The following is an 11612-nucleotide window of genomic DNA, read 5'->3' as shown; positions in this document are numbered from 1 at the left end:
CTCTACCCTGGGTGGGACCATTTGCAGAGCTCCCCAACACCACTCAGTTTAGAAGGTTCTTGCCCCTGAGAAGGGTGTTCCCTCTATCCTGGGTGCGATGTTGTACAGAGCCCCCACACACAACACCCAGCTTAATGGGTTCCACTCCCTGAAGGGGGAATACCCTCTACCCTGGGGGAGATGGTGTACAGAATTTCTCCTTCCACCCAGCCTATAGGGTTCTCCCCCTTGTAGGGGGAGTCCCCTCTACCCTGGGGGAGATGGTGTACAGAGCTCCCAATCTGCCACCCATTATAGAGGGGTTCTCCCCCCTGGAGTGGGGAGTCCTCTCTACCCTGGGTGCGGTGTTGTACAGAGCTCCCCCCACCATCCAAGTTAGAGGTTTATTCTCCCTAGTGGGGGGAGTCCCCTAACCCTGGTTCAATAGTGTACAGAACTCCCCCCTGCCACCAAGTTAGCGGGTTCTCCCTCCTAAAGGAGGAGTCCCCTCTACGACCTGGGTGAGATGGTGAACAGAGCTCCCCCCACCACTCAGCTTAGAGGGTTCTCCCCCTGGAGGAGGGAGTCCCCTCTACCCTGGGAGTTATGATGTACTGAGCTGACCTCACCACCCAGTTTAGAGCGTTCTTTCCCCTGAAGGGGCGAGTCCCCTCCCACCTGGGTGCAATGGTGTACAGAGCTCCGCCCCGCGACCCAGCTAAGAGGGCTCTCGGCCCTTGAGAGTGGAGTCCCCTCTTCCCTGGGTGCCATGATGTACAGAGCTCCCCCTCTGACACCCAAATTAGCGGGATCTCCTTCCTGGAGCCGGGATTCTTCTCTACCCTGGGTGCGATGGTGTACAGAACTCCCCCCCCACCACCTAGCTCAGAGGGTTCTCCACCCTGGAGGGGGAGTTCTCTCTATCCTGGGTGCTGTAGTGTAAAGAGCTTTCCCTCTGCCACCCAGCTTAGAGGGTTCTCCCCGCTGAAGCAGGATGCGATGGTGTACTGAGCTCCCACTCTGCCACCCAGCTTAGATGGTTATCCTCACTAGAGAGGGGAGTTCCCTCCATCCTTAGTGAGATGGTGTACAGAGCTCCCCCTCTGACACCCAGCTTAGAGAGCTCTACCCGCTGGGGGGGTGGGGGGAGTCCACTCTACCCTGGGTGCGATTGTGAACAGAGCTCTCCCAGCCACTCAGCTTAGAACGTTCTCCCCCCCTGTAAGGGGGGGGGTCCCTTCTACCCTGGGATCAATTGTGTACAGAGCTCCCCCTCTGCCACCCAAGTTAGCACGTTCTCTTCCCTGGAGGGGGAGTCCCCTCTATCCTGGGTGCGATGGTGCACAGAGCTCCCCCTGTAACCCAGCTTACAAGTTCTCATCCCTGGAGAAGGGAGTCCCCTTATCCTGGGTGTGATGGTGTATAGAGCTTCCCCCGCCATCATGCCTATAGGGTTTTCCCTCCTGGAGGCGGGAGTCCCCTTTATCATATGTGCCATGGTGTACAGAAGTCCCCCTGATACACAGCTTAGAGAGTTCTCTCCCCTGGATGGGGGAGTCCACTCTACCATGGGATCCATGGTGTACAGAACTTGCCTGGCAACCCAGCTTAGAGGATTCTCCCCTCTGGAGTGGGGAATCCCCTCTACAGTGGGTGCGGTGGTGTCTGGAGCCCCTCCTGGTATCTGGGATCTTCCCGTGGACGTTCCTCTGGTTCACCTCCCAGGCACAGTGTGAGCCCTCTTCAGCTCTGCCAAATGTCCCACACAGCACCAGAGATGGGGTGACCTGCTAAAGCTAAAGAGCTTCTCAGGGATAGGTGTGACCCGCCAAGGTGCTGATCAACATGCTGACTGGAGGACATCATGAAACAAGACTCCAGCCCTGAAGACTTATGCCTGCCTTGCTGTGCCCCCTTAAATAAACCAAGGGATTTTCTAATTATTGATGAACACACTATCTTTTTTTTAATATGGTACTGAGTATTGAACCCAGTGCCTCATGTGTGCAAGGCAAGCACTCTACCATGTGCCACAATCCAGCCTTGATTTTCTGATTGTCTAGCTCCAGCTCCTGTGTGGACTCAACCTATCAGGGCTCCCCCTTTAAAACTAATTCTGACGTTGTCTTTTGTCCTTCAATAACTGTTCTTAACTTTGATTTTATACGTAGCTTACACCCTCCCAAAACAGGAAAAAGAAACCCTCAATGAGGTGCTGGTGGACTCTGAGATGTATATCTATCTATCAGTCCATCAATTTATCCATTCATCTATATGACCTATATAAACCAAAGATTATTTGAACGTCAGTGTTTTGTACAGCTATAAAGATCTAAAGACCAAAAACTGTGAGGATTGCTGTTTTGAAAGATTTTGGAGAGGAAAGTGTCTGTTTTCTAGCAGCCATAAGAGATCTACTTGCTTCTCTATTTAACTTAAGCTAAGGTCATTCTACAGGACACAAAGTCTCAGAGACCCAAGATCCAGGACACTAGGTCAAAATATCTGTTGGAGATTATGAACTTCGGGACCATGGACCTTTGCACAGGGCATTAACACAGACGGAGCAGGAATGTACTCATCAGCTAGTAACAGTTTGTGAGGTTATTTTTGCTATTTTACATTTTTCATCCACAAACCTTAAGTGCCCATGCCCTTCCATTCCAAAATATAATGCTGATCACCCTATTAGATCTGCAAATGCAAAGTTGGGATGTCCTGAATCACACAATTCTGTATTGATGAGATAAAAGCAAACTAATTGCTCTGTAGAAATATAAATCAATCACACTGAAGCAGGTACCCACCTCAACTTGGGGCACTGCCCACAGCTCAGCCCAGGAATGGGGCTAGGAGGGGTTGGCACCTCCACAGCAGAGTACCTTCCCTGCAAAGCTCCACTCTGACAGGCTGCACCTGATGGGTGCTGCTGGGACGCCCATAGCCCTGGCACCTCCCTGCTCTCCTGAGTGCTCTGCATGTGGACAAAGAGGGCCCCCTTCAGCACTGGCTCTCATCAAAGAGGGCAGTATGTGAAGCAGAGAGTCCTTGGCACAGATCAATTCCTCATCACAGGCAGCACTCTGAGGGGCCTGATGATCCTGCTTTCTCTCACAGAGATACATAGGGCTCAGAGCCATGTTAGCAGGTCAGTGTTTCAGAGAACTCTGGGAGGAAAGTGGATAAAGACCAAGGTCTGAGCATGAACAGACCCAGGAGAGGCAAAAGCATGAAAAACCCACTGGGTCCTGCAATGGCCTCTGCGTAAACAAACATACACAGGATCCCAGCTTCTAGGTCAATTCTAGGGTCACTCACCAAACACCAGGGCCTTTGATGCACCTGAGGGTTAAATGAAGGTGAGTGAAACCCGGGACCTTTGTTCACCTAGACCATGGACTTGCATTTTTATTTTGACACAAGCACCCCTATGCAAGCAATTAACGTGCTATCAATAAGAAACAAATAAACTGTAAAGTTTCCAGGATTTTGAAAGATAAAGCCAGCTTCAACCAGAAGGCCACCTGTCCCCGCCCTCTGCTGGGTACCAGGAGCATTTTTTTCTACCAGGTCTGCCCAACTTGGTCGCAGTCCCTCCAGGCACCACCAGAGGGAACCCTGATCTCCTCCAACACTCAGGTTCTGCAAAAGGAGCTCACAGGTAGAGATTCACACCTGCTTTCTAGGAAAGAGCCACAGTCTCCCAAAAGTGAAGACTGGAAAAGAAATAGTGTGCCCTCCCTGAAGTCCACCATCTAGGTGCTCAACATTTACCCAATCTTGTTAAATCCATCCCACCCATTGTCTCCTTATACTTAAAGCAAATCTGAAATCTGGTATGCAACATCCTATGAAGTATTCAGTGTTTCCTTCCTCCAGAAAGTATTTTTCAAAATATTTTTCAGAAATATTTCCCCAAAACCACACCCAAAACATCACACCTAATAACATGACCACAAATCCTTAATGTCACTTAATAGCCAGGTGATTTAATAGCTTTCAGGTGATCTTATAAAAGCTTCCTGGCTGTGTGTCTGTTGAAACCCACTTGCTCACAGGCATGCCTGATGCTGTCTGTCTCCACAGGTCTTCTAAATTCAGAGCATCGCCCTGTGCTTGAGGTTTGTTTGCTTCCTTGTTAGGTTTTCTCTTTGTTTTATTTTGGCAAAACATTTTGTTGAAGGAGTTGGATGCCTGCCATGTTCCACAGACCCCAGGTGTGGTTCAATGGCTCTGGTACCCTGTGTTCCTGGAACCAGCTGTGGATTTCTGTTGTCTCCCACCGAGAGGAATGGAGTACCAGACATGTCACCCTCTGGCCTCTGTCATCTTGGTGGAATAGATTCCTTGATCACGAAATTCACTGTCCCCTTTGACATAATAGTGTGAGCACCCACTCAGGAATGAGGGCAAGATCCCCATTTCACAAGGAACTGCCAAAAGACAGTGTTCCCATTGTATCTTTCCTTGGGAACATATGAGCTGGGATTTTCCTATTGGTGAGAACAGTAAGACCAACAGCATGCTGACCTGGAAGGCAGGTTGCATAGGAAAGTCAGGATCGGTGCTTTGTTTTATCCGGATCGGTGCTTTATTTTATCCACATCACTTTCCTTAACAAGGTGTTGGCCTCTCAGCACCTTAGGTTTTGTTTGGTGGTGTGGCTCAGCTGAGGACTGAGCCCAGCCCCCTGCACACACTAAGCTGGCCCTCTAATCCTGAGCTCTGCACTGTCCCAGTACCTGAGTCATTTAATCCTTTCTTTTTTTCTGTAATGCAAACTGAAGTACTCTTAGAGCTCCCTGTGCATCAGTCAAGCCTGACTATCATTCTTAAGGATGGGCCCTGGCTGCCCCAGGGAGTGGGAACCTTCCCTCCATGCCTCCTGAACCCCTGAGCATTCACCAGGGTCCAGGGAGCACCTCGCCTCGTGGTGAGGAGAGGAGGTCCAGCTCAGCTCTGCTTTTCCTGCCAGAAGTGGCAGCAGCCCTTTGTCCCAGGAGCCCTGGTCCTGAGCATGGTGAGCTGAGGAGGGACAGTGTGAGGCCCTTGGTGCAAGACAGACCTCCCCAGGGTCCCTGAGTTCCAGCAGCAGCACTGAAAGTTGCAGTGCATGAGAAAGAGGAGGCACAGGGCATGAGGGGCATCAGGATGGGGAGGCAATTCTGGGGTGCCTGGCACCTACAGATGCCTCTGCCCTGGCCCTGCTTCCTCTGCCCCATCATCTGCCATGCAGTCTTCTCAAGGACACTGATGGCCTAGTTCAAGAAGCTCTATGTCTGTAAGTCCACCCTGCCCAGGCTATGTCCCTATCAGTGCTCAGTAACCCATGACATGGTAAAACATTTTCCCTAAACCATCCCAGGCTGCTGTTAAATCCATCCCACCCATTGCCCTCCTATAGTGAATAGATCTTAAAGCAAATCTCAGATGTGTTATGCAACATTGTTTGAATTATTCTGTGTCATTTTTCCAGAAAGGATTTTGTAAATATTTTCCCCAAACCACAGCCAAATTGGCATCACACCTAATAACATTACCACAAACCCTTAATGTCACTTAATACCCAGGTGGTTTAATGGCTTTCAGGTGATCCCTGTGCCCTTCTCACACTCCCCAGAGGGACATCCCGTGTCCATCTCAGGCCCTTTCCCCTGAGCTCTCAGTGCCCCAGGGTCCTCACTGTCACACTGCCATCCATTCGAGTGGGCTTCAAAATGTGGTGTCTGCTCCATTCCCAGCATGTCACAGCCTCGTCGCTGCATCTCTCCACTCCTGCTGGGTCACCCAGGAAAGCCCTGTGGAGGAGGAGGGTCCAGCCTGTATCAGGCTGCTCCAGAGCAGTCACTGGCATTCAGATCAGCTAAGGGGCAGGTATGGTGGCCTCCTCCTCTGGTGTGTGTCCCTCTGGTGGCAACCTGAAGAATTGCATGGGGACTTTCACTTCCACACATGGGCTCACATGGGGGAGTCCCTAGAGGTCCCCAGACTGAGACCTGGAGGGAGAGTCTCCCAGTCAGGACCACAGCCATGTCCCTGACAGGGCCCCAGGTAAATGCTTGTAAGTCACAAGGCATTCAGATCTTGCCTTAGCTCAGGTCTCAGTTGGCTGGAATACCAAAGTAGGGAATTGAGCCCTAACAAATGTGAGCAAAGTGGAAATCCTGAGGAAATGCCTGATATTTAAAGTCAAAAGGCTTCACTAACACCCACGAACCACTCAGCACTCTTGGTGGCCAACAGGGTCTCCTTGGGAAGGACGAGGTGAGCCAAGAGCAAGAGAGGTGAACATCAAGGGAAAGGTCACCTGCCCTAGCTACAGGGGAAGGAATTGACCATGGAGCAAGGAGGTCAGTGCCCTGTGTTGGATCCCACTTCAGTGCAGGACTCCTGGAATGTTCTCAGGTGTCACCTGGAACCCTCTGTGTGGCCAAAACTCTGTCCTCAGTCTGTCCACTCTTGGGTGCTCCTGCTGCCCTGTGGCCTCTCTGATGCCATGACTGTCACTCTGCCACCAGGGCCCACCTATGGTCAGGCAGCCTGAGCCAAATCTGTTCTAGTCAGAGAACCCAGGCAAGGTCCTGCCCGGCAGAGACAAATGCCCAAAGGCAGCTTCAGACCCAAATTGGCCTTTGCCACCTTGGGGTCCAGTCTCTGAAGGCCGGGCTCTGCAGTCTCTGACTCCACCGAGCACAAGCCCCTTGCAGGGTCATGTTCTTTGGGACATCTTCTGGGGTTTTCTACAGAAAATCACACCTTTTTGGATCTTAGGGATGTGGTTTAATATTTTTTTTTTCTAAAACAAGACAGAGAGCTTGAGAAGGTGCAGGAGAAAATGGACAGTGGAAGAGAGAGATGCGAATTCTCATCGTGAGCCAGGGCAAGAGCTGGAGGGGATAATACTCAGCAGAAGTGAGGACAGCCTTGATGTGCTGTCAGAGGACTGGACACAGCTGTGGAAAGAAGCTCTGAGCTTGTGAGTCTCAATAGAGATCACCCCGAGAGAGCAAAGGAACCAGTGCTTCAAATACATCAGAACAGAACCTTCAAGAACTCTAGACTCCTAACCCAGTGTGATCTGCACATGCTGGGACACTCAAAGGAGAAGAAATTCCTGAAAGAATAAGAAGGGAGAATTTCCCTGGAGTTTACATTGAAACACTAACGCACAGGAAACTCTGAACACAACAGACCCAGGGCTGGTACAGGTCACCCATCATTTAGAAACCACAATAATTGAGGACAATGAAAACTCTGAAAGGGGACAGAGGAAATATTCCTGTCATGTCGGTGGCAATGACTTAGGACAAAGCAGCCCACGTGGGGTGGGGGGGAACAGCAATCAGGGCAGACGGAAACACCTGCCAATCAGTAGTATCCCCTGGCCAATCCTGGAGTTCAGCCAGTTCCCCCGACCAACTGCAATGGGACAAGGGACTCTAAACACACCTTTTCCTGTCCCAAGCCCTTCCCTTCCTGCCATAAGCCCCATAAAATTCCAGTCCAGTCGACCTCCCAAGCGGTTTCTCCTCAGACCCTTCTACTGTCCACTCTGTCTGTCTGATCGAGATCCACCCAGGGGGCGAGTCTCAAGTAAAGCCTCATTCAGCGCCTTTTAAAATCTGCCTCCTTTGGTCACCACTTGTCTTGCCTGATCTCACAATCCCCTTCCCTAGACAGGACCAGAGATTGGAATTCCAGCTGACATAGACCTTGCTTCAGACCCTGTATTAGGGTTTGGAGATGAGGGTGCCCCAGACTTCCTGTGCTAATGAAGGAATGTTCAGAGGTGAAATGAATGGATCGTGAAATCTGGAGCCTCATCAGACTTTGAGTGGGTATTAACTCTGGGTACATGGGGTGTAGCTGGAGCAGGTGGTCCCTGGCCCAGGCCCTGGAATGCACATCTTCCTCACAGTCTCTTCCCCTCTCTGCTTCTTTACCTGCCATGAGTTGAGCAGCTTTCCCCACCAGGCCCTCCAGCCACTATGTTCTGTCTCACTTTGAGCACAAAGCAATGGCACCAGCCAAGCAGGGACTGAACCTCTGAAACCATGAGCCAAAGTAAATTTTCATCCTCTCAATTGTTCTTGTCAGCTATTTTTGGCCACAGGGGTGCAAAAGCTGACTAACACAGAAATTGGCACTATAGGTGGGGTCCTTGCAATAACACTACCTGCCCATGTGGTTCAGAAGCATTTGGATCTAGTTGCTGAGAGAAGTCTGGAACAGGTTGGTGTTGCAGGCAGAGAAGCCTTACAATGTAGTAAGCAGAGCTTAATGGGTGGTTCTCACTTCTGATTCTCAGAAGACCAGAACAGTGACAGAAATATGGCCAGTGCTTAGGCAGTTTCAGAGGGGACTGGGGACCCTATTGGCAATTTAGATGCATGTCATTTGTGTTATATTCCTGCAAAAAAACTTGCCTCCATTTAGCCCACACCCTGAGACTTTGTGTGAGGCCAAATTCAAAGGTCATGGACTAACTAAGGAAATTTCAAGGCAGCACAGCATTTAGTCAGAGGCTTGAACTTTGCTGACAGATTTTAGTCAGGTTTACTATGCAAATCAGGACCAGAAAATAGGAATGAAAGTTTTGAAAAATTTACATTTTGGCCACAAATGTGCATGTATAACTAAGACCAAGAAAATCTAGTTTTTTTGTTTTGTTTTGTTGTTGCTTTTTTTTTTTTTTTTTGAGATTATGGAAACTAAAAGTTGCTAGGTAGTTTGCACAGAGACAATAGGAAAGATGGCTTGAGGGCATCTCAGGGATTGGCAACACTACTGGAGATGAGTCACAAGTTAAGGGGTATCAGAGGGAAAATACACTTGTGAAGAGACAATGGGGGCCCACTGCTCACATGGGGGGACCTAGGAAATTGTTTCACCATGCTCATTCCCCAGGCACTCAAAGGCTGCTGCAGTTTTGATCCCAGGTGCCCAGGTACTATGCAAGATGGTGTGGAGCCTTGGAATTAACCATGTGGAGGCTGTTCTGCAGGAATGCAGGATGCTGGAGGAGTTAGGGGTTCCCAGAGTCTTCCACTAATATTTCAAAAGAAGCCCTGAGAAGCCAGGCAAAGTGTAGGAGGGTCAGAGTTCTTTAGTCTGCCCCTGAGAGTTTTGCGGGAGCTGGGAAGATAAAGCCAAAGGAATTAAGAGGTACCAGTAATGTGGGCTGTCTCCTGAGATCAGCAGCTGGCTGTGTGGAGAGCCAGGCTAAAGGATACCCTGTGTGCATGACAACTGGCAAGGCCAAGGAGGCAGGGCTGCCCAAGTGCTTTGGAAATCACCTCTTCCTGCCATGTGTCCCTGACACTATAGGTGGAGCTACACAAAAAGTTTGCACAGCATGTTCAGGTCTTGCATTATTTAGGTCTCCCCACTGGGCAGGGCTGTATCAGCTGTCTTCAACCAGCCTCCAAATGAGGCTCTGCCCTGAGTTTGTGCTGTGCAGAGATAACAGGATACAAATGTGTCTGTCATCAGCAGTGATGGTTCTGTTCCATATTGCAGACCCACAGGAAGTATCCAGCTACTCAGACACAGGTGGAAGCAAGGCTAGCACTTCAGGAGGTGGCTAGAGCTAATGGCAGCAGAGTGTGGAGTCCTGATTGTGGGTGGAACCGCTTACCCCTCCCCCTTCTCTCCAAAGGGTGCTAAGCTGAAGAGCACCAAATTCAAAGGTTCTCTCAACCAATCCCCACAGGACACAGTGTCTGCTCACAGTTCCTGAGTCACCCTGCCAATCAGCACCTGCCACATCACCTACGCAACCCTTCTTATGCCCAAGGTTGCAAGCTCACACTCTGCCCTCTTCCTCTTCTTTCTCTCTACTCTTTCTCTTTCTCTCTGGTCTTTTCCTCTCCCTCTCTGCCCTCCTCCTCTCCTCTCTGTGCTCTCTGCCTCTCCTTTTCTTCCCCTTCGGGCAGCCCCCCAATAAAATCTCTTGGTTGAATCTCCATCTCAGGTTAGTCCCTCACCTTTCAGAACCCTGTAATTCTGTTACTTAGGGCTAGATTACCACACTAGCAAACATAAAGCCTACCTGTGTAGGTTAGGAATAACTTTAGGCCTTAAACTAAAACTACTGTAGCAGTACCTATTGATGCTTAGTTTTGTTTTTTTTTTTTTTTTTGATACTTATTCTTTTTTTATATTTTTTTAGTTGTAGTTGAACACAATATCTTTATTTTATTTATTTATTTATTTTATGTGGTGCTGAGGATTGAATTCAGGACCTTGTACATGCTAGGAAAGTGCTCTACCACTGAGCCACAACCCAGCCCCAGTCTTACTTATTCTTGGGGGCTAACACAAGGTGTATTCCTTAAGTTTTATTATTATTATTATTATTATTATTATTATTATTATTATTATTTAAAATGCCCAGGAATAGCTGTGTTTCTGTTTCAGCTGTTTTTGCTAGGTGTTTAAGATGAAGCAGTCAAACTGACTTTTGTTTCTATCTATTGTTAACAGTCAGCTGAGTTTCCATAGGAGTCACTTGTAGGAGAACTTGAGAGCAGCTTCTTAATTCTACCAGTGCCATTTGCACAAGGCTGGGTTCAGGTCTTCCTTGACCATATGGCTTCCCTTGGAAGCATCGGGATGCTCCCTTCTCCAATGACCCTCCTCTTCATAGCAAATGTGCTGATTGTCTTTCTGTTCCCCAGTGGTCCCATTAATCTCCCTGATCTGGCGGTTATATGGCCCAGAGTTGCAAAGCTCTTTAAAAAAGTCCCCTGTTCCCTGGATTCATACTGACTCAGAAGGCAACACCCAAATATTGTTTCTTTCTTTTTTTTTTTTTTTGACCCTTTTAATTTAATTTTTAAGTCTTGATCTTAAACATCTAGCAAATCTGTCTCACCAGTCTTTAATTAAAAGTACTGGGCTTTAATGTCTCTCTCTCTTTCCTGTAGGAGATGGCTTATTATCTTAAATTAACCCAGGTTGTGTGTTCTTAAAGCAATACCTCAGCAAAACATTAATAGGCAATCTTTAGACTGTTTATAATGAAACTACAAAATTAAATTAACCAGAGTAAAAACATATTTAGTTCGTGTAATAGCTACCTTCAATTTTGGCTGAGTTATACATTATATCCCCTGTTTGAGATCCTAATAATTTTGACAAAACCAGCTTTTGAACACAACTTTAAATGAACGGAAATCTGGCCTACTGTGGAGTCATTCTGACATGTAGTGAGATGGGACGCAGAACCTTATCTCAAGTAAGGCAGGGTTCTTCATAAATCTTAAGTGTTCTACTTCTGAAGCTGATCTTTGCTTCTTAAATATCATTTTACAAAGTTTATATAAATTGTTGTTTGAGGTCACATGAATATTAGCTAACACAATATTATATCACATTTAAAACATAAATTAAAGGCTGAAAGGTTTTAACCGTTTTTGGAAAAGTAGCAAAATACATTTTGTTTTACAATATTAACCTTTACATAGATTAGGCTCTCATTAACTTAAAAATACATTTAAATTGTACCCCAGTGAAAAAAGTAACATAAAACTTTATATATCTTATTGATAACAGGTACAGTTATAGAACATTTAATGTTTTTTTAAAAATCCCCAATGTTATTCTTTTAGGCCTAAAATTACCAAACAACT

Source organism: Callospermophilus lateralis, chromosome 3 (assembly GCF_048772815.1).
Source record: "Callospermophilus lateralis isolate mCalLat2 chromosome 3, mCalLat2.hap1, whole genome shotgun sequence".
NCBI classification, from domain to species: Eukaryota; Metazoa; Chordata; class Mammalia; order Rodentia; family Sciuridae; genus Callospermophilus; species Callospermophilus lateralis.
The sequence above is the reverse complement of the archived record's forward strand: the minus strand, read 5'-3'. Positions refer to the sequence as shown.